At 46.4% G+C, this 25,876-nt stretch overlaps 1 protein-coding gene across 19 annotated transcripts in view; it reads right to left on the reverse strand.

The window, feature by feature from the left end:
• MAPT (microtubule associated protein tau) overlaps positions 1 to 25,876 on the reverse strand; it is a 129,476-nt gene that overhangs the window by 94,580 nt on the left and 9,020 nt on the right. For 4 of the 19 annotated variants that reach the window (XM_090044208.1, XM_090044205.1, XM_090044204.1 and 1 more), the window contains exon 1: positions 12,168 to 12,324. The exons of 1 other annotated variant lie outside the window; for it this stretch is intronic. The gene's annotated coding sequence lies outside the window, so the exon portion shown is untranslated. Of the gene's footprint in view, positions 1 to 11,534; positions 11,571 to 12,167; positions 12,329 to 25,876 lie in introns of those variants that run through there. 14 more of the 19 variants (XM_090044216.1, XM_090044215.1, XM_090044214.1 and 11 more) reach the window with 11 other exon arrangements.

The raw sequence follows: 25,876 nt of genomic DNA on the forward strand, positions 1-25,876 counted from the left end.
CATTATTAGACACATAGTATCATATCCACCAAGTAAAATGAGGATATAAACTATCAGTTCTCCTTTAATCTCAGCTGCAATGATGGTTAGTTACTTGTAACTCATATTAAAGTAAAGCATTCTTGGACAGAAATCTATTTTAGTTGGTCTAATACAAGATACTGGATTTACCCAAAGAACCTTTTCTGCCTATGTCCTTAGATCAACACCGCTACAACCTTGACAGAAATCAGTCTTTTAACTTTGGATGTTCTTTTAGCCCCACTGTACCTGATACACAATCACAAATACTTATGGCACAGAAACTACAGCACTAAACTAGTCTTTCACATACATGGCTACAAACCCCATTCCCAGTTAAACACAGTCCCCCTCAGGAATCTTTTCCTCATACCTGTCCGACCACCATTTAGCTCCCAGAACATATGTACAAAGAACACACTCATTTTGAGATAAGCAGTTCAAACCAGGAATTGTCACCCAGGTTCCCTGGTACAAGCTCAACCTGAGCCAGCATAATTTTGCTACTCACCGACTTGCAGACACCCTGCCCAGCTGTACTTCAAAAACTCCCAGCTGTGTCTGTACTCTCCCTATCACCTTATTTCTAGTAGCCGTGACTCACCCGTGATGCACAAACATTTCTAGTATGAGTAGCAGCAAACCTTCTGCCCCCCTGCTCAAACATACAGACTCATTCACATCCATGAAGGAGGCTGTGTAAGTACTGAGTGGCAAGGGGAGGAACAAAGTTACTTCTTTATGCAAAATGAAGAGCTTTTCTCTCTGAGCACTTGGCTTTCAGTCTGTTTCTTGTTCCATCAGTCCTCTCATTCCTATTCCTGATGCGCTTCTCACTGATATTAACCCAGTGCCCTAAATAACCTGCCCACCCTACCAGTCTCGGGGGGGGGGGTAGAGGCAGACCCAGACACAGGCATGGGTGAACCAGGCAGCTGCCCGGGACCCGGATAGAAAGGGAGCCCAAAAATGGTATTTTTTTTTCTGTTTGTCGATTATTATCATCATTATCTCTGACAAAGGGGGTTTGCCTGTGGCTTCAAAAGGTCTAGGTATATCACTGGGGAAGTGGGAATAAAGCAGATGCCAATGGTCACTGCATTTTTCTCTCATTCACCACTCAGTTTCCAGCTGCCCTGGGACCTTCCAGAACCTGATCCCAATGTCCTGCCCCCACCAAAATCATCTGTCTCACTGGCTAGGCAGAAAACTGTTCTATCAGTCCTTCCATGATATGCAGTCAATAAGCCACACTGCAAACACCTGCCCTGAACTTGCATATCATGGAAGGCTTGATAATCCACTTAGCTGGCCTGGATATCAAACTGGCTATCAAACCTCAACATACAACTTGAATCTGCACCTTCTTTCCCACTGCTTGCCCTAGCCATATGAAAAGAATACGAAAGTTAGCCCAAAGGCAAAAAGGCTCATGATTTACCACATAGCTCGTTGCTCAGTGTTGGCTGCATTTAATCAACTTCACAGTTGGTTTCCGTTACTGAGCACATGCTGCTTTTGGCAGCAGTTTAATGATAGAAAATGTTCCCTTGTACATGAATACAAGACAAAAGGCTTTTTCCCCCCTCATGGTAATTGGGGGGGGGGGACCTCATCTTGTAGTTAATATGGTACTTAAAACTGGACTGTGAGAAGTCAGTTTCCCCTTCTGCTTTTGGCCAGTTTTTCCTCATGCAGTGGTCCAACACCATTGTACAGGCAGTCCTCCTCGACTTACAATGTTTCGAGTTACAACATTTCTCACTTACAACATTTATATATTGACACCCTGTTTCAACTTTACAACACCAGTTTCGACTTACAATGCTTGATCCGATGCAATGCCATGCCAGCAAACAAGTTCACTGCATTGCTCATCTTCCTGTCCAAACTTCCTTGGACACTTTCTTTAAGAAAGCTGACAAGACTCCAGAAAAACCTGCAACGAAGACTCCTGAGAAGACTCCAGCCAAGAGCCCTTCAAAAAGTCCAGCAAAGTCACCTCAAAGAAGTCCTTCCAAATCAACATGATTGCTATTTACAATATAAATATATTAATGTAGCTTATTTAATCATCTATAATTGATCAAGTACAAAATTCTGGGATATTTTTGGTGAAAATAGGGTATCAGACCTTGGTTCAGGAACCAATCCCACATTTATAACATTGTTTCTCATGAGAAAATTGGTTCTGAGTTACAATGTTTCAACTTAAAACGAGGTTTTCAGGAACCATTTGTGTCGTAAGTCTGAGGACTGCCTGTATAGGAGTTTTAAATATAGGAAGAAATGGAAGTGCACAATATTTTGACCTATATTTGATCAGCACTGATAAAAGGAAAACAGACATTATTGGCAATTGGCTTTTTTTGGCTGGTATAGCTGAAAATGTCATCAATAAATGCTGTGTGCATGTGCACAACTGTAGCATGCATGTGGCCAGGAATGCAGCCGAGCAGCTTAGAGAGCAGCATTTGGCTGGTACACCTGTGGGGGAGAAGGGGCACAGATCGAGGCCCCCAGAGTGAGGATGGGAGTGGGGCTGAGGCAGGTGCTGCCCAGCCGGGCAGGGTGGGGCAGGGTGTAGGACAAAGCTGCAGGTGGCTTGTCCAGAGGGCACAGAGAGTTGGGAGGGGGGCAGCTCCTAGCCATTGCATGCATCCCATGGGAGGCATATACCCCCCAGATTTGTGTGTGGGGCAAGGGTGGGCTGCCCACAGCAGGCTCAGGGCCAAGGACTGCACTGGCCTCTTTCCAGTGTGGGGGCTGGGCTGGGGCTGTGCTTGAGGCAAGTGGGGGCAGGGAGGGGGCAGCGGTGCTGGGAGGGAGGTCTACAGGGTAGCTACAGCAAATTTTGGGGTGGCTATAGCCCACCCCATAGCCCCCCCAATCCCCCATTCTGGGAAGAGGCCAGCACAGCCCCCAGCCTCAAGCCTGCAGCAGTCAGCCCACTTTTGTCCCATGCACAAACCCAAGGGACACATGCCCCCCATTCCTCCCCTAAGGTGTGTGCAACCCGGAGCTGCCCCCACTTTCCCCACCCCTTGGACAGGCCTCCTGTGCCCTGCCCCATTTCTTCCCTCACTATGGGGGCCTTGATCTGCCTCTCCCATGCCCCTTCCCCCTACAGACTTAGCAGCCAAATGCTGCTCTCCAAGCTGCCAGGCTGCATATCAGCAGTTGGGTCAGTATTTAACAGATATGGCTGGTTAATAATCAGCCATCAGTACTGGCCATAACAATCTTTATCTGTGCACCCCTAGCAAGAAAGTGTTTAGAATGCATAATACATATGTAAATACATACTAAAACATGAGTCATAAGTTTCTTTTATTCATCATCTCTTAGAACCTCTTTTAACCAAAAACCCCCCAAAACATAAAGGAAACAGAGTTGTTCAGCAGAGAAGCTATGTAGACTAAAGTGGTGAATGATAAGTGCAACCTGCAGTGTTGGTACCTTTAGCCAAGCAAGGTCCTAGACACGATCTTCATTTACATGTCCTATTCTGATCTTTAAATACCATATTTACACAAACCCAAGACAAGGTTTCTTCCCCCTTTCAACACAGATAAAAAGAAACCTTGTCTTGGATTCGAGTACCAGATAGGGCAGGCCCTGCTGTGGCTCTGCTCCAGTTTCAGCTTCAGCTCCAACCTGTCTAGAAGAGACCATGCAGCAAAGGGTGGGGAGTAAGAGCAGTGCTACAGCAACAAAGTTTGGCACCTGGGGCAAAGCCCTCAGCAGCAGCCCAACCTTGCCCTACGAACAGATTTGGGGGGCACGCCCCCCCATGCTTGTCCAGGAATGCACGCAGCAGTGGGAGCCGCCCATCTCCGCACCCCAAACGAACTAGTCGAGACTCAACCCGCGTCCCACCCCAGCTGGACAGTGCCTATTAAAGCACCTTCACTTCAGTGCCTGGAGGAAACCATGAGGTGTAAGAGTGGGGGCCCACAGAGTAGACTGCATGATGTATGCTGGAGTGGAAGGTGGTGCAGGAAGGAGCTGCAGCTCTGCCTGCAGCCCCAGCCCAGGGCTGGGGTTGAGCTGCCAACACTGCTGCCTAACCAGGGCTGGAGCTACAGTGGAAACCAAAGCTACTTTATGAAGTGAGGGTGCAGGAAAAGCTGCAGGGTGGGCTCAGGCTACAGGGGCAGTCAAGTAGCAGGGAGAAAAAGGCAGCAGGGGAGGCAAGTGACATGGGGGTAGGGGAACAAGGGGCAGTGAGCAGGATGCCTGCCCTGATACTTGGCCCCCTGCCACTGCTTTCCCTGCTGCAGCAGTGGGCAGGGGGATGAATGTGAGACAACCCACCCAGCAATTAGATTCTATACATGGAAATTTTTAACAAATTTATAGTTTCCAGTGTATAGAATCTAATTATTGAGGGACCATCTTAAATTCAAAAGTCATCTAGTATTTCAGGAAATGCAGTATTCTCCATAAAAGACTAAAAACAAAAGCTTTAGCATGTATAGCATTCTCTTGAATTAATGAGATTACTGGATTGGGAGGAGGGTGAATCAGACTTTTGATGCGTGAAGGTCTCATTAAAATGACTGCCTTCCATATAACATTCATTAAAGTATATACCACTTTAATTTTTACAAGTGTGAAGATCAAAGTCTTTTCCTGAATACACAGCTGCAGCTCCCACACACTCCAATGAGTTGTGCATGCATTTCCAAGAAACAAGGTGAAAGGAAGAAAAGGAGACCCAAACAAGTAAACAAGTAATTTCAGCTGACAACAAAGCTTACATTCACTGATAGGGGCACTTACGGCAATGAGAAGTCTCACTCATTTGTGTGTGGCAGAACTATGCTCACCTTAAGAATATGTAAGAGGTCATCTAAAACCACAAGGGATTGTCTGTTATCTATATCGCATCCTGTGGAGATCTATGAAGAGGGTCTGGAAGTGAAAGGAGCATTCATGCTGAAAAGCCAGCCCTGGAAGTACCATAGCAGGATGTTCCACCCAGAGCCACCACACTGGTTTTCTTATATGAACTGCTGCTGGGGGAAAGGCCAAAGCTTAGGCTGCCCAGTTCCAACATGCAGTGCCACAAGTCTTTGGAGGAGTGTGACCAAGAGTAAAAATCCCAAGGGAACTGAGAGAGCCACCGACCTACCCACATACATTTATTAGAGGTGCACTGATATATCAGTTGCCTATTGGATTGACACTGATAAAAAGGAAATTTATATTATTAGCTATCGGCTTTTTTTGCCCATTGTAGCCGATCTTTTCTGATATTTATGCCCTCTGGCTGAGCCCCAGATGTCTGGATTCCCTGCTGCAATCTGGGGTAACCCTGGATACACCCACATCTCCTCACCAGCAGGCAAGGCAGGGCTGAAGGGGAGCAGCTGCTGGTGCAGACTGCAGGCTGGGGCCAGGGCAGGGGCTGTAAAAGGCCTCAGATGTGACAGAAGGAGCTGAGCTGCCTAGCCGAGCACGACAACACACAATGCCTAGGGGTCTGTGCCCCGGGGCTGGGGGCACAGCCTGCCTGGGGTGGGGCCAGCCTCTTCCCCACCTGCCGTCAGAGCTGCTCAGCCCACCATCCCACCCCCACCCCAGCACAGCAGCACGTAGAAGCTCAGCCCCTCCTGGGGTGCACAGCAGCAGCAGAGTCCCATGCTGCCTTCTCCCTTCTCCTTCAGAGCCCTTGTCCTGCCTCTTGCCCCCGGGGCAGCAGCTGTCAAAAGCTTCCTGCCCCCTACCCATGCGGCCACTCACTGCCCTGCTCCCACCCCCAGACCCTCTCTTCCCCCTCCCCAGGCACAGCAGGGTCCTCCCCCTAGCCCCTCAGCCCAGCTGGGGCCTGCCCTTCCCAGGGCCGGGTCCATTCAGTCCTACGGCAATGCTCTGAGCAGATGGAGGAGAGCGGGAAGTCTGGCCCAGAGACCACCCAGCCCTAGGCAGTCTCAGGCAGCTGCCTCCAGGCTGGGGCTGAACAGCAGGAGCTAAAGGGCTCCATACAGCCCTTCAGCCCCTGCATGGGTACCGTTAGGCTAGCTTTGCCTGCTGCAACTGGCACAGGCACTTTTACATGTGCTCTGGGACTGGGGGGGGGTGGCATTTTAATTAGAGGGGGTCCAAGAGCTGCTTTAATTAGAGTGCCACCATGCCTCCTATATCAGCGTCCCCACGCTCAGAAATGGCACTAACTATTGGTTTTATCAGCTTGTTATCGGCTGATATGGCCAGTTAATAATCAGCTATCAGTATTGGTGCACCCCTAACATTTATTCTCATTTTTCTCATTTTAGGACTCTATTATATTATATTAACAATGCAGGTAAGAAAATCTGTCCTGTTTGTGTAATTACAGAATTAGTTTGATAACATACCTTTTAGGTTTGCAAAGGTTTTTGAAATCTTTGAGCAGAATGTGTGATGTTCTTGCAGACTATTAACATACTGTAGCCATTTTTCAAGAACTAACAGAACCATTTGAAAAAATGCCCCCAACAGGCCTGCATCTTTGTATTACAGTAATGCTAAAAGGCCCTCACTGAGCTCAGTGTGCTATTCTGTGAGGCATTGTATAAATGCACATGAAAACAAGGTTTATGCCCCAGTGAATCCATGGAAAGGTATAGCACTCAGCCAGGGTCTCTCTCCCTTCACAGTATAGTCCTTAAAGCTAATTCAGAAAAGAATTGATACCAGGTCTTTTTTAGAACACTCATCTAAATGGAAAGCAATGTTAGGTTTTGTTACAGCTAAATTTACTGGTCTCCCTCAAAACCCATCTGAAGCCAGTCAGGCAAGCCTCTTCAATGAACCAGTTTTATAAAACTAAAATGCAAACAAACATATTCTGCTTAGAAGCAACAAGCTGATCTGCAGTACTCCCATGCGTTGATTATATGTTTTTCAATTAGACAACAGGGGAAATGCACATTGTCAAACATGACTACCACGCCCCCAGCACACTGTGCCTTTTCATCTAATTCCAATCATTTAAAAAAAAAAATCTACTTTCATTTACTGTCTCAGTTTGTTTATGGACATGCTGTAGCAGTATTCCCCCACTGCAATGAACATCAAATGCCAAACATTTACACACACATAAATATATATAAATAAATCAGGCAAACTTAGTAATATTTCCATGTTGCTGTAAACGGCCAGGACTATTTGTTACTCTGTTATTGTCAATGAATACAGGCTTTCAGAATAAAGTGCAAAACAGGCCAGTGGTGGCAGCAACCCACAGTCCCACTCAATAGCATTTTAAATGGGAGCCCCTCCCCCACTCCTTTAATGGAACTCTATCAGCACCCCCAAACAGCCATGCTTCAGGAAGACCAGACTTCCAAGGGTGGATTTAATTGCCGTAGCTTAGCAATTTGCTCTACTCTCCGTTCCTACGAAGTATTAAATCTGAAGTAATGAAAACAGCCAAGTTAAACCAAAGCGCAAGCAGCACAGCTGTCAGTCAACACAGAACGCTCTGCGAGTCTTCCAGAAGAGCTAGATGGCATTCAAGCACTTTCAAAAACAGGATGGAAAGGATGATACAAATGATGAACCATAAACTGCAAATGAGCTATAAACAGACAGTGAAGATGCATGAGAATCAAAAGCAGCAGATTGAGAAAAAAAAAGGAAAGGGGGCAAAAAAAAGCAGCTTCAGCTTGACTACTCTAGATTTATTTGAATGGGAGCAGGACTTAGAGTCCTCCTAGTTCTAACCTGAAGGAGCACTGACTGAAAAGAAATATTTTAGTTATTTCTAAGCTCATTGCAATTCTGCCTTATTTGAGATGAGCAGATCCACTCCCTCAGTGCTCTAAGGGAAGGAAACAGGAGTGCGAGCCAGTTCACTTGTCCAAAAATAGTTTAAATGAGATTTTACTTGGAAACAAGATGACACTGCAGAACTACTGAAATTGCATGGTACATATTCAAATATGGAAGAGGACAATTTGGTAGATCCTTCTTTGACAGGAGGAGGGATGAAGTCTTGCTAGCAAGAAGGAAGAGAGAAAGTGACCAGGGATAAAGCTAGCCCTGGTTAAGAGGCAGTGGACCTCCGGAGGTGGAGCAGTGAGGCAGGACTAACACAAAACATGGTGTCCAACTGCAACAAGCGTGTGGACAGACAGAAGACAAACTGGTATAACCAGCCTGAAGTGCTTGCAAAGGCCAGTTCCAGAATGACCATAAACAGTCAATGCAGATCCCCCAGATTCATAACACCCACCATGAACCCCCTCCTCCCTACTGCTCACAGCTCCTTGCATGTCTCAGGTTGACCACACAGTGCATGCCACAGCACAGCTGTATGCAACTGGGCATCACTGAATGTTTCACATGCACTCCCTGCAGTTCATCCATGGAGCACAAAGACACCAGAGCAGACAGCACAGAGGTCCCAGGACACCACTGGCATCCCCAGGAAACCATGGGTACCTAGGGAACAATGAGATATGGCAGCCTGTGAAAATCTCCTCCTCTACTGACAGCCTCAAAAGGATAGAAAAACAACTAATCAAGATGATGGGAAGAAAAACGACAGAGCTAAAAAGGTTCTTGATGAGATGGACCAGAGGAACTAGTAGATATATGGCATCCCTCCACAGCAGATCCATATTTTACTTTCTTTGAATTATTCTTGGTTAAATTAGAAAAAAAACATTATCTACAACACTTCAGAATATCAAAACCAGAAACCTAGCCAGGGAGCAAGAGAGACATGAAACTATACACAGTGCTAGTGCTTAGATTGTATGCTCTTTGGGACAGAGGCCATCTTGTTTAATACTCATAACTCCTTGTACCATGGAGTCTCTAGCTCATGACCAAACCTCCAAGGTGCCAGCACAATACAAAAACGCATTCAAAACAAGTACTGCAATGTCCATGTTTTTTAAATGGGACCACAATTTCTCCCAAGCGCAGGTCCATGACAGTAAGCAGTAGCTGATACTCTTATTGTTTGCACTGTTATTATCTCATTTAATCAAAGTTAAATGACACTGTGACATGAATGCCCCACTCCCCCCTACATCACTATTTCTCCCACTATTGAGAATTACAGATCTTTTTTTTTTCCTTACATAGCTAAAGTCTTAGACTATAAGCTCTTTTGAACAGCAACACATCACCTTTATACATCCAATTGTGGTATCAAAAAGGACCATTATAAGAATCTCATCAGATTTCCTGTACATAGATCACCACTTAAAAAGTTCTGCACAGAATCCAATAACTAGAGCATGTATTTTGGAAAGACATACAATCTTGGTTTAAACACATCACATCCACTTATAAATTGTTCAATGAGTAATTAGTCTCACTGTTTTAGGTTACATTTTGAAGGGTTAATCATTTGATTTTGCATCTTTTACTTGTATACGTTCTGCATGTGAATCAGTTGCTTCCTAACCTTCTCTCCAATAAATTGAATAAGTCAAGTTGCCCAAGCCTCTCATTTCAAGACATATCTATACATATCTGTACAATACTCAGAAATAGGACTCTTCAGGATTGGGACCCCAACAGCTTACAGAGACAGAAACTTAGTCAACCAAACCCGTGGCATATCTGAATATAACAGCATGCTGTCCATTAGCACGAGTGCTGAGACTACAAATGTCATGATTCATCAGCATTTAAACTGTGAAGGCTAAAATACATACATGCTTTCAATCTTTATTTTATATTGAAGACAGACAGTTCAAGAAGGGTGAAAACATCTAGGCTTGCAACTAAAGAACAAGAAAACTGATGGGAAGGGATTCAAGTAACCTTTGCACATATTTTTCCCTCCAAATCCCAGCCTTCAACTTGCCCGTGAAAACCACGTGCAAGAAAATCCAGCACTTCTAGCTAAAAATCAGCATGGACGTCTGGTCAGTCCAAACAGCTCACGTGGAAAAACTGCACATAGCACAGACAATGACTGAGAATTTGTCCCTTCACATAGATTTTGTCAAGTTAAGCACTGTAGATACATTATAAAAAAACAACAACATTTATCCATGTTTTTTTATTTTTAAATTCCACTGACAATGGTTTTTAAATATTCTCCCCACCCTTATTACAAGAGCCTCTAATGAAGTTGGCCATAAATAGAAAGGGAAATTAACAAGCCTTTTTTCATTGTTCACAGTGCAAAAGCTGCAGAGAGCCTGACTACAGCATGAAAAATTTATATTATTAAAGCTAAGCATCTTAAATCTGGTTTATGAGGAACAGAGGTTAAATAAAATCTGTACATGATTTCTGCATTTCAGGCATGCCAATGAGCTTCTTTTCATCTCCTTTGCAGAGCTGTTAAAACAGTCAGCCAGTGTACTGCACAGGTAGATGAACTGGATCAGCCAGGCAAACCTTAACCCATTTCTGCAGCACATTCTAGGCAGTTCATAATGACAGGCTAAGTCTTGGTTGCCACCAGAGTTCACCCCACACAGAGGTTCTGTACGCCAAAGGAAGGAGAAATGACATGTAGGACGATGGCAGCTGCCTCCCAGAGAGGAAAGGCGGGGATCATTCTATTTTTGATGTCATTAACAGTACCTCAAAAACAACCACAACTCTTTCCTACCTGAACACTCACATTCTTTGGAAAAGAAGAAAACAATTAGTATTCCACCTCCTAGTTCAAATCTAGGTGACCAGTTGCAACATGCCTTGGGGTTACTACAATGAAGTGGCTGCCAGTATCTGCCAAGGGCTTTTCCCTTTCCATTTACAAACAGAAAAAGAAAAAAAAAAAAGAGAGAGAGAGAGAAGACTGTCTCATAAGAGATGGAAAATGACTTTGGGTGGCACAACATTTAGAAACGGGGTTGGACCCACATTCCTGTGGAATTACCCCGGACATAGTCAGAAGTAATTAACAGTATATGGGGGGAAAAAAAGAGGTAACAGAAACAGCTCATCAATTTTAGCATAATAGAAAAAACCTCTCTGTGAAGAATGAGGATACATGTACTAGAAAACAAAAGGGTTTCTCCTCTCCTTAAACTACAGGAGTATACCACACTCTTTACTCATTCAATGAGAATCACACTAGGCATCCATGTATGCTGCCATACCAGGGGCGTGACCAGCTGCTGTACAGTATACTCAGGGATTTTACAAGACCATTTTAGACAGCGATTTAGAAAAAGCATGCGAGAGAGAAAATCACATACGTAATCCTAGCAAACCTTGCATTTCTGTAACCCCACCCCACCCCAAAAAGCAGAAAAAAGCAAAATACTTATCAGGGATTTGCCTGCCTATTGTAACCCTACTGATGGCTATTACTATCATTATCAATTGCATCAAATAAGGTGATTCAGACACCGTACATTCAAGGGGGTGCTCCCCCCAAGGCTACAGGAAACCCAAGGTTCAAGAATTATAAACATAAATCACACAGTGCTGACCAGCACTGGGCAACAAAGCAACCTAACCCCTAGACGCGATGACCTAAATCTCTCTTTCCCTCCCCCCTCGATTTCTACAATTAAAAGGAGACAGCGGCATGCAGGGAGTACCTTTTTTTATTTCTTCACCTGACAACCTGAAGGCAAGTGTCCCCCCACGTTAAAAGCAGGATTCTCCCTGCAATACCAAGGATGTGACGGACTGCAAAATATGGCACCTCGGATGTGAAAAGGAAAAAAAAAGCCCATCCTTTCTCTCTCTCTCCAGATCCACACCTACTGCAGTACCCACAGCCAACCTCTCATTCGCCATCACCACCACCATCGCGGCTGTCCTCCCACCGGGAAACCCACCCTGCCGCCAGGAACGACCCCCCAAAATACTGGGGGACAGGAGGGAGAGGGGGGGGACCTCCGCCCTGAAATGCACGGCTGCCTGGGCGCAAGGTGCAGCAGGGCGGGCAGGCGGCACCCACCGCTGCCGGGGGCAACAGAAGCCTTCTGCCACCGAGACCCCGGCGAGGGGGGGCGCCGCCGGCGGGCTGGGGCTCACGCACCCCCGCCCCGTTTTGGAGGGGGAAAGTCTCGCAGCGAGCGAGGCTGAGGCGCACCCCTCCACACCACCACCACCACCGTCAGCTTCTCTTCCCCCTGCAAAGACACTGGGCTGGGGCCGGGCAGAGGCTGCAGTCCCAAGCCTCCGCGGTGGGTGCCCGGCGCGGTGCCCCTGCCCCGCGCGCTCACCTGCCCGCGGCCGCTGCAGGAGCTGGTGGAGTGGCGCGCGCAGCCGCCAGCAGGGGAGTGACAGCCGCGCGCTCCGGAACCTTCGCCGAGCCCGCGCCTGCCCGGGCCGCCGCCAGGGGGAGCAGCCGCGCGCACGAGGACCGCGGCCACGCCGCGCGCGCATGAGCCGAAGCGCCGCCGGAGAGCGCCCCAGTGCGCGTGCGTACAAGCGCCGCACCCCCACCCCGCCGCCGCTGAATAGGGGCGCATGCGCAGAAAGCGCGGCTCTCCGCCCTGCTCCTTTGTCTGAGAGAAGCGGCTTCTTCCCGCCCCGCCCGAGGAGGGGACACAAAAGTGGGGGTCCAGGGCGTGCCGGAAACCGAGCCTCGTTCTGGGCGGCTGGAAGGGCTAACGCAGGTCACTGGGCCCACGCGGGCTCTGCCTCACAGCCCGGGGTAGTCTTGTCACAGACAGGTGCAGCCCCGGCTGGGGGGCCCGCGCAGCTCTTTCTCAAAGTTAGGCAAGGGCACGTTTCATCAGAGCCACTAGACACGTAGGGGGTGCGTACAGGTGTACATGCACCCCCTGAGCTTGGCGGTGCACCCCCTGCAAAAAGCACCACTGATGCTGCCAGTGGTGCCTGTGGGCAGTCGCCGCTCACAGACCCTCTTCCCCGCTGCCAGCACCATCTGCAGGTGGTCCCTGATTCCTGGGTGGTCGCCGATTGCTGGTCTGCGCTCGCCAGCCGCCAACACCGCTGTGGCTGCCGGAGGGAGCTCCCCACCTGCTGTCCTCACCACCAACACCGCCAGCGGCATCTGTGGGAGCTCCCCACTTACCACCATTGCGCTCCTGCCACCACCAGTGCTGCCGTACCCCCCCAGCTGCCGGGGGCACATGTTGTTCATGATGATGGGTGCACAGGTGTGCGGTGTAATGGGACTACAGTAGTTTAACTGTCAAAGTGTGTTTTGATCTGCCAAGTGAACCACAGTATTCATTTCACAAATTGTTAGAGGTAGAGTTATATATGTGTATATATTTACTATATAGAGAGAAATAAACATTTATGCAAAAAAAAATTGACTTAGCTTTATGACCACCTTATGCCATACAGACATACCCTATAAAAGCAATCCATTCTCCTGTCAGGACTCACACATGCATACATAACTTGGGCAAGTACGACCATGGTCTGCTGAAAGACAAAACTTACGAAGAATATGGTCAACTACCCTCTTATTCATCAAAGAAAAAACAAATCTTCAGACAAAGGATATCAGTGAAGGTCTCTATGGTACACCTAGATCTGAAGCCAGAATGATAAAGCTCCACAGACATATGGTCAACTCTCTACTTGAAGTCTTTAAACCATGATCAAATTACTTTTTTTAAATATTCTCTAGTTTAACTACAACACATTTGCCTGAGGCAGGAATTCTTGTTGAATTCTACACCTGTGTTATGCAAAAGGTTCTAGTAGATGATCAGAATGGTTCTTTCTAGCCATAATATGCACAAATACGAATGAATCTAGATGATGCTGAAGATGAATCATTACTACATTCTTTAAAAAATCACCAGACTATTTTTTCAGCATAAAGAGTATGGTTTCTTGAGCAAGATCCAAACTCACATTTGATTTAAATTGGCAGGTGTCTTCCATTTACAGGAAGGTACGGACTTTTCTCCACCAGGAGGAAGCAAGGTTTTGCTAAGCCAATGTCACCAAGCACTTTCAAAACCAGTGAGACTAGAGTGTAAACCAATCTCCAGAACTGATATGATGTCAAGGTACCAGACAATCTGTCATGAATTAGTGATCTCTGAAGTTAATGGGAAAATTCTTCAGAGAAACATTTGACTCTGCTTCCATTAGAAGGCAATCAAAACTAAAGAAGTTGCCTATCATATGGCACATTTCAGTTAATCTAGACTTCAGTAACACAAAGAAATCTCCTTAGTCTTGCTAGCCCATGGACAGTATAGAAACATCTGCCAGTTGAATTCAGTATGCATTTTCTTTCAGTGCGCATTGCAGTTTTCTTCTTGTTTCTTTATCTGTTGAAGATCAGCTCTAAAGTACAATGCCTTGTAAGGACATTGGAGGAGAAAGAGGTGCCTGGGAGAAAGTATATCAGCAACCATAAGAGAAAACATTAATCAAAGTGTGCTTCTTGTCCAATGTATGGACTATATAATTATTCAGCCAACAGGTCTTAGTCTCAGCCAACAGATTGTCTAAATAGCCAGAACGTGAAAAAAGGATCTAGACCTCTTCAGCTTGGAGAAAGTGAAGCACTCATCAACCTGTGATAATGGTGAGATCAGCATATCTTTTATATCAATTAGCGGATACAGCACATGTCCACCCAAGAAGTCCATGCAATTGAAGAGAGCCCTTGGACCAGGTTATTTAACAGAGCCAAATTAAATTTTGATACCAGAGAATAATTGCTTTTGGAAGACTAAGAGATTCTATTTTGCTTTGGACACCTTCAAATATATAATAAATAGTTACATGAATAGGAATTTGTATATTATGCCTCCAAAGCAGTGCCAGTTGCTTCACAGTAGGCATGCACGTGCTAGAAAACTTTTCCAAATAATCTTAAAATCAGTGGAACTAAGCACATTTTATCAACAGTTATAGCCATAGTGTAGATTCAGTTTTAGGCAATTTAACCTGTTTTACTAACCCAAGTAAAATCAATCCCAGAGTTACACGCTACTACAAGGGGAACCTGGAGAACAGAAAACGCAGGGGTTCTTGTTTCCAATCCTTCATTAACAACTAGACTATACTTCCTCAATTAAAAATATATATGAAAAGGCAGTTCTGTGTCTGATTAACCCTCATGTCTCCTTCTGGCTTTTCACTTGTATTTTTCACCATAAATTCTTTTCCCCTGCATGACCTCTGTCAGAAATCTGTTCTGAGACCATAAGCTCTCTTTTGATTTTCTCTTTAAAGATTCCCAGAGAAAAAAAGAAACCTTAAACCAGTCTAACAAAGGATCCCTCCTGCAGTTTCTCCACAAAATCCAATTACAAGGAATAAGTAACCATGAAATACCAGACAATAATTCCATTAAGGGATCTCTGTTAAGTTCATAAACCTACAAAGCATAGCTTGAGAAGTTCTTCCCTAGAGCCCAAGTGGAATTTCCCTGTCATTCACTTATAATTTTTTAATAATATCCATCACAAAGACCCATGTACATTAATCACGTATCTGCAAGAACATAATATTATTTCAGGCATAAAGTGACCCCACTGGGACACAAAAATATGGACAAGCATTTTGCATTTTACTGATTAAATTCTCATCTCCCACATGGAAGATCTGGATTCAGTTCCCAGTGTGTAGAGAAGGAAGGATGGTCCAGAGTTTATAGGACTAGCCTGGGACCTGGGAGACCCAAGTTTAATCTCCTGGTCTGTCACAGATTCCCTGTGTGACTTCGGACAGAGTTCCCCAGTGGGGATAAAAGCACTCCTGGCCTCACAGGAATGTTGTAAGGAGGAAGCCCCTGAAGTTCTCAAACAGTAGAGAATTGCTGGGGGAAGAGCACACAAATACCTGATGCACACAGGGTAAGACAGTGCTGGGGAAATGCATCCTACCACTATCCTTCCAACCCTGTGTTGTGTCTAGAAAATGTCAGTCTACAGGACTTAAGCCAGCACTATTCATTAACATGAAAATTATTGTAAACCCCTTTCTCAGGACTACAGGTTCATGTTGCTCATGATCAAGATCAGCTATTTAAAGGTAGTGAGGGCTTTCTGGCACTTTTGCTCCTCAGATTATAAATGCTGCATACACAAGGTGATGCTACATCACTGTAGAGATGTGCTGTAGTGACGTAGTATCCACGGGTGTCTACACATGACCAGCAGCTACTTAGCCATAGCGGCACACTTCCCTGTTATAGCGTGCTGCTATGGCAAAGTAGCTGCTAAAATTAACTGTGCACCACATGTATAGCACAGTATGGGTGGTTACTGTGCCCAGCTTTGGAAGTACCAAAAGGAAGTACTAAAGCACAGTGCAGTAACAACATCACCATAGGGTAATGTGTAGACACGCTCATATTACTAATACAACAATGAAGTAAGTGCACTACTTGAAACAAAAATTCACCTTAATATACTTACGCAAGACTCCAGGAGGAGCTACATGCATGTACCTGACCTTCAAATTGCACAAACTGTTGTATCCAACCAGCAAAGAAGTCTGAGACTTTCTTTCCTGTAGGCACTGAACTAAAATCTGCCTTTGGGGCATTCGTGCTAGGAGATGAACTAGATAACTGAATAGTGGTTATCTACGATTCTGTGGTGGAGGCAAGACTGAGCCCATGAAACACAGAGTTTTGCGTGAGCTTTGATGTCTCCATAGTATTCCATCTATTAGAGTTTACAGTGAAACAGTTCTTATAAAAATAGAGTAACAGTGTTGCCCGCAGGCAACTCCCATGATGTTGTTACGGTCTAAATATCCTTGGAAGTTGGTGGGTGTAGCTACCCCGTTTAATTCAGGGTTTTAGTAAAAAGCAAGAGCTCTCTTAGTGGAACCAAATAGCCAGAACAATAGGAGCACTACCTAAAACACGGGTGCACTGCAAGGCCTGAGAAGAAGTAGAACCATGTGGCTCAAGCAGTTTCCCTACGGAGTGGCAAAGGTCCTGGGCATTGACTGGTGAAGCTGTGCAAGTCTGTGAGAGAAAGAGAAGAAAGCCAAAGACACAGCTACAGAAGCATAGATGATATGATATGCAGAAAAAGAGAGAGAGCACTGTGGCTAAGTGCTGACTGGAAAGGGGCATGGGACCAAAAGCAAAGAAATAGCATCCTACTATTTGATTCTTTTTCTGTCAACAGGAACAGCACTTTATGGTCATTCTTTGTATGTAAGCAGGATTACATCAAAAATACCTGACCTCACTATCTATTTTTCCTTCTAACCAAGAGAATCAAATGGGTGAATGAGTGAATCTGCAGAAACACCAGAACTGGATAACTGCTTGGGTCAAACAGGTATCAGTTGGGGGATGATGACAACTCTCCAGGTCCCATCTGACTGCCCACAGTCCTTTACACATCAATGGCCTGTAAAAACAGATGGTTCTGAACATAGGCTCCGACTTTGTTTTTTGCCAGTGGGTGCTTGCTGGCATAAACATAACCAACCCACCCCCTCCCCAGCACTTTAAACTAAGCACGTTCCCATGCTGAGCCCTGAGCATGCCCGGAAGAGGTAGTGTTTTCCTTCAACCCAATTCTGCAGCATCTGTAAAGACTGGGTGCTTTAGTGGGGCTTTTTGCTTTTTTATCTAATAGCTGACTGAATTAGCTTTAGCTAACCGTGCCATAAAGCCCCACTGAAGTGCCTGATTTTTACAGGCACTGCAGAGCCAGGCTGAAGTAATGCACTGCTTCTTCAAGTAAAGCGCATTTCTTTTTTATTTTTCTTTCTTTTCAATGTCTGCAAGCATGGCTCTGTGGGTGCTGAGCACCTGCTAATCTTTTTTGATGGATGTTTGAGCCCTGGAGCACCCACAGAGTTGACACCTATGGTTCTGAATGTCCTCCTTAACTGTCATTTATTTAACATTGATGGTCAGATAAAGTATCCAGGTTGTAACATATTGGTCTAGAAGCAAAAGGAATCAAAACTTGTAGAAGAGGTGATATCTTTTATTAGACCAACTAGATATTTGCAAACAAGTTATTTTATTGATTTGCAAGTTTTTGGGCACATGCACCCTTCATCAGGCACAGGAGAGATAAGGAGACTCTCCAGGGAGGGTACCTGCATCGCTTCTCCAGCAGACATGCAATGAGCCTCTGACACTAGTCCACATATCTACCAAAGCCTACTACAATAGCACCAGAAATCCACTACCTACTTTCAGTGCTTGACTGAAAATCTGACAAAGCTCAGGACTGCTGTTGTAGCAATAATGCAGCTGGAAAGAGATGCAGTGATATTCCAGGAATTGCTGGAACAGTGCAAGTCCTGGAGTGCTTCTGAGTGCTCTGATCCCCTGGTGGAATGAGCTCATGTTAATCAACAAATCTCCTGGCACTGGCCAATGGGAATAATATATAAATCCTCCAAAGACAGGTTTCTTAAAGGTGTAAGCCAACATCATCATGGCTAAGGTGTATTTTTAATTACTTTAGTGGAGATCATTTTAGTGAAGTGCCTTTTTTCACTGGAAAAAAATAAAAGAGTGGCTTGACTAAAAATCCCCTTCTTTTCATTACCAAAAGTAGGACATCTCTTCACACCCCTGCAGGTGCACAGGGTCTTGGCAGATATCAGGAACAGGATGGGGATCTAGAAGATTATGTACTTTCAAATAGGCAGCACAAGATCAGGTCAAAAGGATCCCTTCTTTCCTTGAAGTGTCTTTTCTTTTCTAAATCTTTGGAAGTTCCTCCAGCACTGTTAACAAAGCTCTAACACTTACGGAAGAAGCATGCACCTCTGTACACCTTTCTGCAGATCATATAGTATCTCACCCAAAAACCAATCATCCTTTGACAGGAAAGTAATATCCATCTGAGCAAGTCTCCACCCATTATTCTTGACGGTCAATTGTATAGTAACAATATAATTGCACAACTAGAGCCATGTAATTATTCTAATATTATAAAACCCGAAGTCTGTCTGTCCGTAATGCTTTATTCACACTCTGACTGACTGATGGAAACAGCCAATCAGAGTGCTCCAAGCATGGGGGAGCTCTGACATGATTACAAAGCCGCACTAAGGCTGGCCTCAGCTCCCCCACCCCACCCCCTGCAAGAGGCAGACCAGCAGCAGCAAGGGGCGTTAGGTGGCGGCACTCCATCCCAACCCCTTACCCCCCCCATCATTCTTGATGGGCAATTGGCTAGTACTGCTATAATTCGGCAGGACAACTTTCCCTTGCAGATAAGCCCATCTAGTTTGGATAGTGGGCAACATTTCTCTTGATTTTTACAATACTGTTCATTTTTAGCCTAGGTCATGATGCTTAAAAGTTGCCTTCTGAGTATTGCTCAATGGGCATTGTGAAATCAGTTTGGCGTGTCTCATTCATCTTACCAGTTTGTTTTTTGTTTGTTTGGTGTGGGTAAGAGATTGTGTGTATGAAGCATCATTGTATAGAAAATAGTTTCTAAAGCTTTTTGGTATGAAGCAAATATTAAATGCAAAGAAGTGACTGTCATTTTGTAATCAGCTGCATATGTTTAACATATTGTAAGCCTCAGATGTTGAATCTGTACATCGGGCCTTGTCTACCCCCAAACCTGTACTGATTTCCTTGAATCAGTACAAACTAGTGAGTGGACATGTGTAATGGGGCCCCCGCCCCATTACTGAGGGGAATAGGGGGCCCAGGGTCAGCTGGCCAGGCCCAGCCCCTGGAACAGACTTACAATGGCAAAGGGGCCTTAAATAAAATGGTTACCCGTCCAGGTGCAGGTGGTGATTGACAAGCCTGGGGCAAAAGCAGAGAGTCAGGTAACTTAGGGAGAGACTCATAAACCCTCTCCGCCTGACCCAGAGAGGAGAGTCTGGCCACAGGAGGCAGAGCTCCAGGAAGGAGCCAGTCCAGGCTGTTCACACAGGAAGGACTCTGGGCTGTAGGGGAGTTGGAAGAAACGCATCACCCCAAACAGTGACCAATAAGCACCTCGAACCTTGATAATAGTGTTACCGCAGGGCAGGATTAACCCTGGGAGAGGAACCTGTTTTGGGAGTGAGCACTCATGTTTGTTTGTTTTCAAACCAGAAGACCATATGTGGCTGTAAGGGGAGGATTGGAGACCACCGGGGTGCTGCAAAGGCACCCAACACAGACCACTTCCAGGGGCTGAAGCACTGTGGACTGTGGGAGGGCAGAAGCCCAGACACTTAAAAAGAGGATTGTTGCTTGTCAGAGGACTGAGTACCTGGCAGCAAAGACTGGAGGGCACAAGCCTAGAGCTCACCTGTGAAGATTGAGATCAGGGGGCCAAGGGGGCCAAATCCCACAAGGGGCAAGCTGGGGCACTGGGAGCCTGGGCACCTGGTATAGTTTCATAGTTTCTAGGGTCGGAAGGGACCTGAGGAGATCATCGAGTCCGACCCCCTGCCATGGCAGGAAAGAGTACTGGGGTCAAACGACCCCAACAAGGTGTACATCTAACCTCCTCTTAAAGACCCCCAGGGTAGGAGCCAGTACTTCTCTTGGAAGTAGTTTCCAGATCCTAGCCACCCTGACCGTGAAGTAGCGCCTCCTGATATCTAACCTAAATCTACCCTCTGCCAGCTTCTGACCGTTATTCCTGGTCACTCCTGGTAGTGCTCGGGGGAACAGGGACTTCCCCAAGGCCTGCTGGTCCCCCCGACTAGTTTGTAACAGGCCACAAGATCCCCCCTCAGCCTTCTCTTTTGGAGGCTGAACAGGTTCAGGTCCCATAGCCTCTCCTCATAGGGCCTGCCCTGCTGCCCCCCGATCACGCGTGTGGCCCTCCTCTGGACCCTCTCCATGTTGTCCGCATCCCTCTTGAAGTGTGGCGCCCAGAACTGGATGCGGTACTCCAGCTATGGCCTGACCAGTGTCACATAGAGGGGGAGGATCACCTTAGACCTGCTTGAGATGCATCTGTGGATGCATGACAAGGTGCGGTTGGCCTTCCTGACTGCATCCCCACACTGCCGGCCCATGTTCATCTTGGAGTCAATGATGATTCCAAGATCCTTTTCTGCCTCTGCACTGACGAGAAGGGACTTCCCCAACCTGTAGGTATGGTGCCGGTTGTTCCTCCCCAGGTGCATCACTTTGCGCTTGTCAGTGTTGAATCCCATCCTATTCTCATCCGCCTGCTCCTGTAACCTGTCTAGGTCCGATTGCAGCCTATTCCTCCTGTCTAGCGTGCCCACATCCCCCCACATCTTAATGTCATCAGTAGATTTGAACAGGGTGTTTTTTACCCCCTCGTCCAAGTCACTGATGAAGCTGTTGAACAGTGCGGGCCCGAGGACCGAACCCTGGGGAACCCCACTGCCCACATCCCTCCAAGTCGAAAATGACCCATCCACCACTACTCTCTGGGTGCGGCCCTCCAGCCAGTTGGCGACCCAATTGACTATGTGGGTGTCAACAGCACAGTCCCCCAGTTTCTTAATGAGAACAGAGTGAGAGACAGTGTCGAAGGCCTTCTGAACGTCCAGAAAGACTACGTCCACTGCTACCCCTGCATCTAAGGATTTGGTGACCTGGTTGTAAAAGGCCACCAGGTTGGTCTGACAGGACATGCCGCTAATGAACCTGTGTTGGTTGCCCCTAAGCATAATCTCCCCTGCTGGCCCCTTGTGGACATGCGCCACAATAATTTTCTCAAAAAGCTTACCCAGGATTGAGGTAAGACTAACTGGCCTATAGTTTCCCGGGTCCTCCTTCCTCCCCTTTTTGAAGATGGGAACCACATTGGCCCTCTTCCAGTCCTCTGGCACCACATCAGAGCACCACGAGTGCTCGTAAAGCCGTTCCAGGGGTCCCGCAATGACCTCAGCCAATTCCCTCAGTACTCGGGGGTGGAGATCGTCCAGACCAGCTAATTTGAATACATCCAGTCCCTCCAGAAGTTCCCTGGCTAGATCCTCACTGATGCTTGGCCTGGGTGTGCCTCCCCTGGGGCCTGAGGGGGGCCCAGAGGCGGGGATGGCTGGTCTGGTCCCTGCTCAGGAAAATGGAGGCAAAGAAATCGTTAAAGATGTTGGCTTTGTCATCTGGTGCAACGACCAGATTTCTTAGCGTGTCCTGCAGGGGTCCCACGTTACCTGGAACCTTCTTTTTGCCCCCTATGTATTTAAAAAAGGACTTGTTGCTGTCCTTGATCTGGGTAGCTAGTCCCAGTTCCAGCTCTGCCTTGGCCTTCCTGACCACCCCCCTGCAGCCCCGAGCAACCGCAGTGTAGTCCTCCCTGGTGATGGCCCCTCCCTGCCACTGGGTATGCGCCTCCCTTTTAGCTAGGAGACATTCCCAGATGCTTTTGGTGAGCCATGGGGCTTGTGTGCCCTCCTGCTCCCTTTGATCCGTGTTGGGATTACCTCCATTTGGGCTTGGAGGATCGTCTCCTTAAGGAGCAACCACTCTCCTTGGACACCTGGCTCCCCTCCCTTCTGGGACCTCAGTGCTCCCCCGACTATTCTCCTTAGCTCATTGAAGTCCGCCCTCCTGAAATCTAGGGCTGCTGCCTTGCTGTAGGCCTTTGCCACCTTGCGCTGGATGGTGAATTCCAGCAGGTGATGATCACTGTCACCCAGGTGGTCGAGCACCCGCAGCCCCCTCACAAGGTCGTCTCCCATGGCCAGTACCAGGTCCAACAAGGCATCTCCCCTGGTGGGGCTGTGCACCTCCTGGGTTAGATGGAGGTCCTGCATTCTGGCTAGGAACCTACGTGAGCAGTCAGACCTATAGTTGACCTCAGGAAGAAAAACCCAGCTAGATTAGAGTGGACCAAGGCCAGGGAGGCCTCAGCCCACACAAGGACCCAAAACCACTTCTGCCTCCTGGGTGCAGCCTCCCCTGTGAAATCATAAATCAAGGTGTGGCAGGTAAGACAATACTGTGGGCAAACCCTAAGAGGTGAGGAGGAGCAGGGAAGAGGGAGAAGGGTAGGGGTGGTAATAAGGAAGGGTCCAGTTGTTAGCCAGGAGCGGAGACATTGCCTCTCCAGTGTCAAGAGTATTACAACATCTGTCTTTCTATTTGTGGGGAGGATGGGGAGGCTTTTGGATGTAGCTTAAACCCATCTGAAAACAAAATATGGGTGTTCACACTGTATTTCTGCATTTGGTTAACTGAATTAGCTTAAAAATAATTATTTAAATTAAACCAGTGCAACTCTGTATATTAGATCTAAAAAAGGAATTCTCATTCAACTGAATAAGCCATTCCATAATAGTTTCTAGTAAGGGGAACAGGATATATGGTTCTGAAATGCTTCCATGTGCTATTGCCCTTGACACTCTTTATGGCTGCCTCCAGATGTTCTTTTGGTAGTGCTACAAAAAACCCAGAAGCAAAACACTTTGGGCAGTCACATATTCAGGGCCTCCTCGCTGGAGTGCAACAAAGGCAGGCAGTCCAGCCAGAGAACAATAGGGAAGTGCTACATAACACCCCTCACCCCCAGGGGAGCTTTTCAGTGAACCCAGCTCCCAGGCAGCCTGAAAGTCATCAGATGTGCCTGGGATCCCTTTAAAATTTCCGGTGCTGCTAGTAGTAAGGGTGATAGTGATTTCTCCAAGCCCTGATGGTACCAAGTCTGATCAGGGTCTCCACCCCCATTAGCCCCTGCCTCCCCTGCTTGCAGGGAGTCCCTTCACTCTATAAAATTTCCCACATCTGCAGCCTGAGTTCCAGGCCCCCTTCTAACTGGCTATTGAGGTAGGTTGCCGGTATGCAGGGAACTTTTCAGGGCCCACTTGCAGCCTGGGACTCAAAACACTGTTCAGGCAGCCCTATCCTAGTTGTCACCAGCTGGCAATGGAGATGGGGCAGCCAGCCTCCAAACGCTCCCGACAGCATGTCCCTGGATAGGCTGTAATCGTCAGGGAGCCAGCTACTCTCCCTATCTTCCCTTGAAGGAATGGGAGTGTGGGGTGTAGAAGGGCAGAGCACAGTGGGATTGTGGGACTCCCTATCAGGCCAGACAGTAAATTTGTCCCAACGTAACAAAGGAGTTTAAACAGCAACTTCTTGGTAGCAGATTTGCCATTTCTGTGACAGATCATTTTTAACCTGAGACAAAGTCCTTGTATGTACATCATGTTATCATTTGATGTGGGAAACTTGCATATTTCCACAACCTATGTAGTGTGTGGAGGGAGGCTACCTAAAATAGGCCTTTCCTTAGCACAGGACCCCAGAGGCAGAGTCCACCCAAATTATTTAAAAGGACATAACCAATAAAGCACATGCAGGCTGTATGAGCCAGATTTTCATAACAGCTCAGTTCATGATGCTTTGAAACCAGACCATAAGGGACCCAGTAAGAACGAACACTTTCAAGAGTCTAGCCCCATATCCTCATTGCAATTTTCACAACCTCCCCCTGTTGTACAACCTCAGCACTAACAGAGCTGAGAAATGACCATGGTGTTGCTCAGGCCTTCTCTGAAGGCTAGGCTTCACACCATCCCAGATATACCCAGTGCTGGCTCTGAAGCTTAAAGCACAAGGCTCTGAAAAAGGGTGTTCAAATTTAGCTGGTTTAATTTACACTAAGTTGAAATTAAGCATGTGCATGTGTACTGCAGGCACACATTTCTCTAAGCAATAAAATCAATCTGCATTTCATTCACAGAAAGGCAAAGAGAACACAAAACCCATATACAAACCGTGCCAAAATTAACGTGATTGTAAATGTGTAATCAGGGGGAAAATGATCTGGTCTGTGTTCAAGACTATAGGCTGTGAGCAAGCAGAATGATTCAGCAGAAAATAGTCACAGCAAGGTCTTTTTCTCAAGGACTCTTGTTTAGTAGGAGACGTGCCAGCTTTGTTCTCCACTTTTGAGCACCTCTGCAAGGAGAAGGAGCAGAACTGCTGTTAACCAATCATGCACCTGAGGCCAGGTAATGCCCTCACCCTGTCTTATACATTTACTGAGCTTGCAAAAAAAAAATCACTTTTTTTTTAAAGGTAAAATGTTGCTAAGAGTAATATGGAAAGAGCACTATAGAGCCTATAAGGAGCCTGTGATTTGGAAACAGAAATTATAAGTCTCAATGAGACCCTCATCTTTTTTTAAACTGAATGTTGTATTTACCAGTCGTGCATGGCCTAGTGCATCCCGGAGTATGCAATGCTCGCATGTGTAGAGGAAGCGGTGTCAATTGCTTAGATTTCAGGTTTGAGAGTTACAAGATCCCAGGATCTGCTCTTAACTCATTGTGTGACCTTCGGCAAACCTGTCAGACTCTCTCTGCTTCAGATTCCTGATGCATGCACTGGGGGACAGGGTTGGCAACTCTGTTTGAATCTATTCTGGGAGGTTTCCAGAACACAAACGTGCCTGCAACACACAACATGAATGTGCCCACATGCCTGTGTATATCAGTTACAGATTACTGTGCACAGACTTTACAACAGGAAAGCAAACACACGATAGTATTACATTTAAAAACTCACTGGACTACTGTAAAATTGGATTCAAAATTTAATATTTATTTTAATGAATGTCCTATCATTTATCTCCCAGGTGACTCTCAGCAATCTCCTGGAGATTTATATCTAATTTCTGGAGACTCCAGGGCAATCCTGGAGGGTTGGCAACCCTAACTGAGGATAATATCTCCCCAATTGTAAGAGTTAGTTCATCTAAGCCTGAAAAAAATTGAAACTTTAAGACACAGTACTACAGAGGGATGAAAGGCATACATTATGAATTGGGTTTGTATACAAAATCCCCTTGAGTCCATTCACCCAAGTTGACAGTATCCAACATCTATGCTCAATGCTGTTCAGTGGCCTGTATGGAGTGAGTTTGTGCAGCTCAGCTGAATTCCCAGTGCTGATTTTTGGGAGTGTAAGGCTGTTCATCACAGCTGATTTTACTTGTCTCTTTTATTAACAACCTCTATAGAGAGACAAAAGTCTTCCAATCCTTGTCATCACAAGAGAGGTGACCCCTTCCAGAGCTGAAACCCATTCACAGGGCATTGTGGAAAAAGTCTG

This window comes from Crocodylus siamensis, chromosome 4 (genome assembly GCF_052110815.1).
Source record: "Crocodylus siamensis isolate JL-2025a chromosome 4, ASM5211081v1, whole genome shotgun sequence".
In the NCBI taxonomy this organism is placed as follows: Eukaryota; Metazoa; Chordata; order Crocodylia; family Crocodylidae; genus Crocodylus; species Crocodylus siamensis.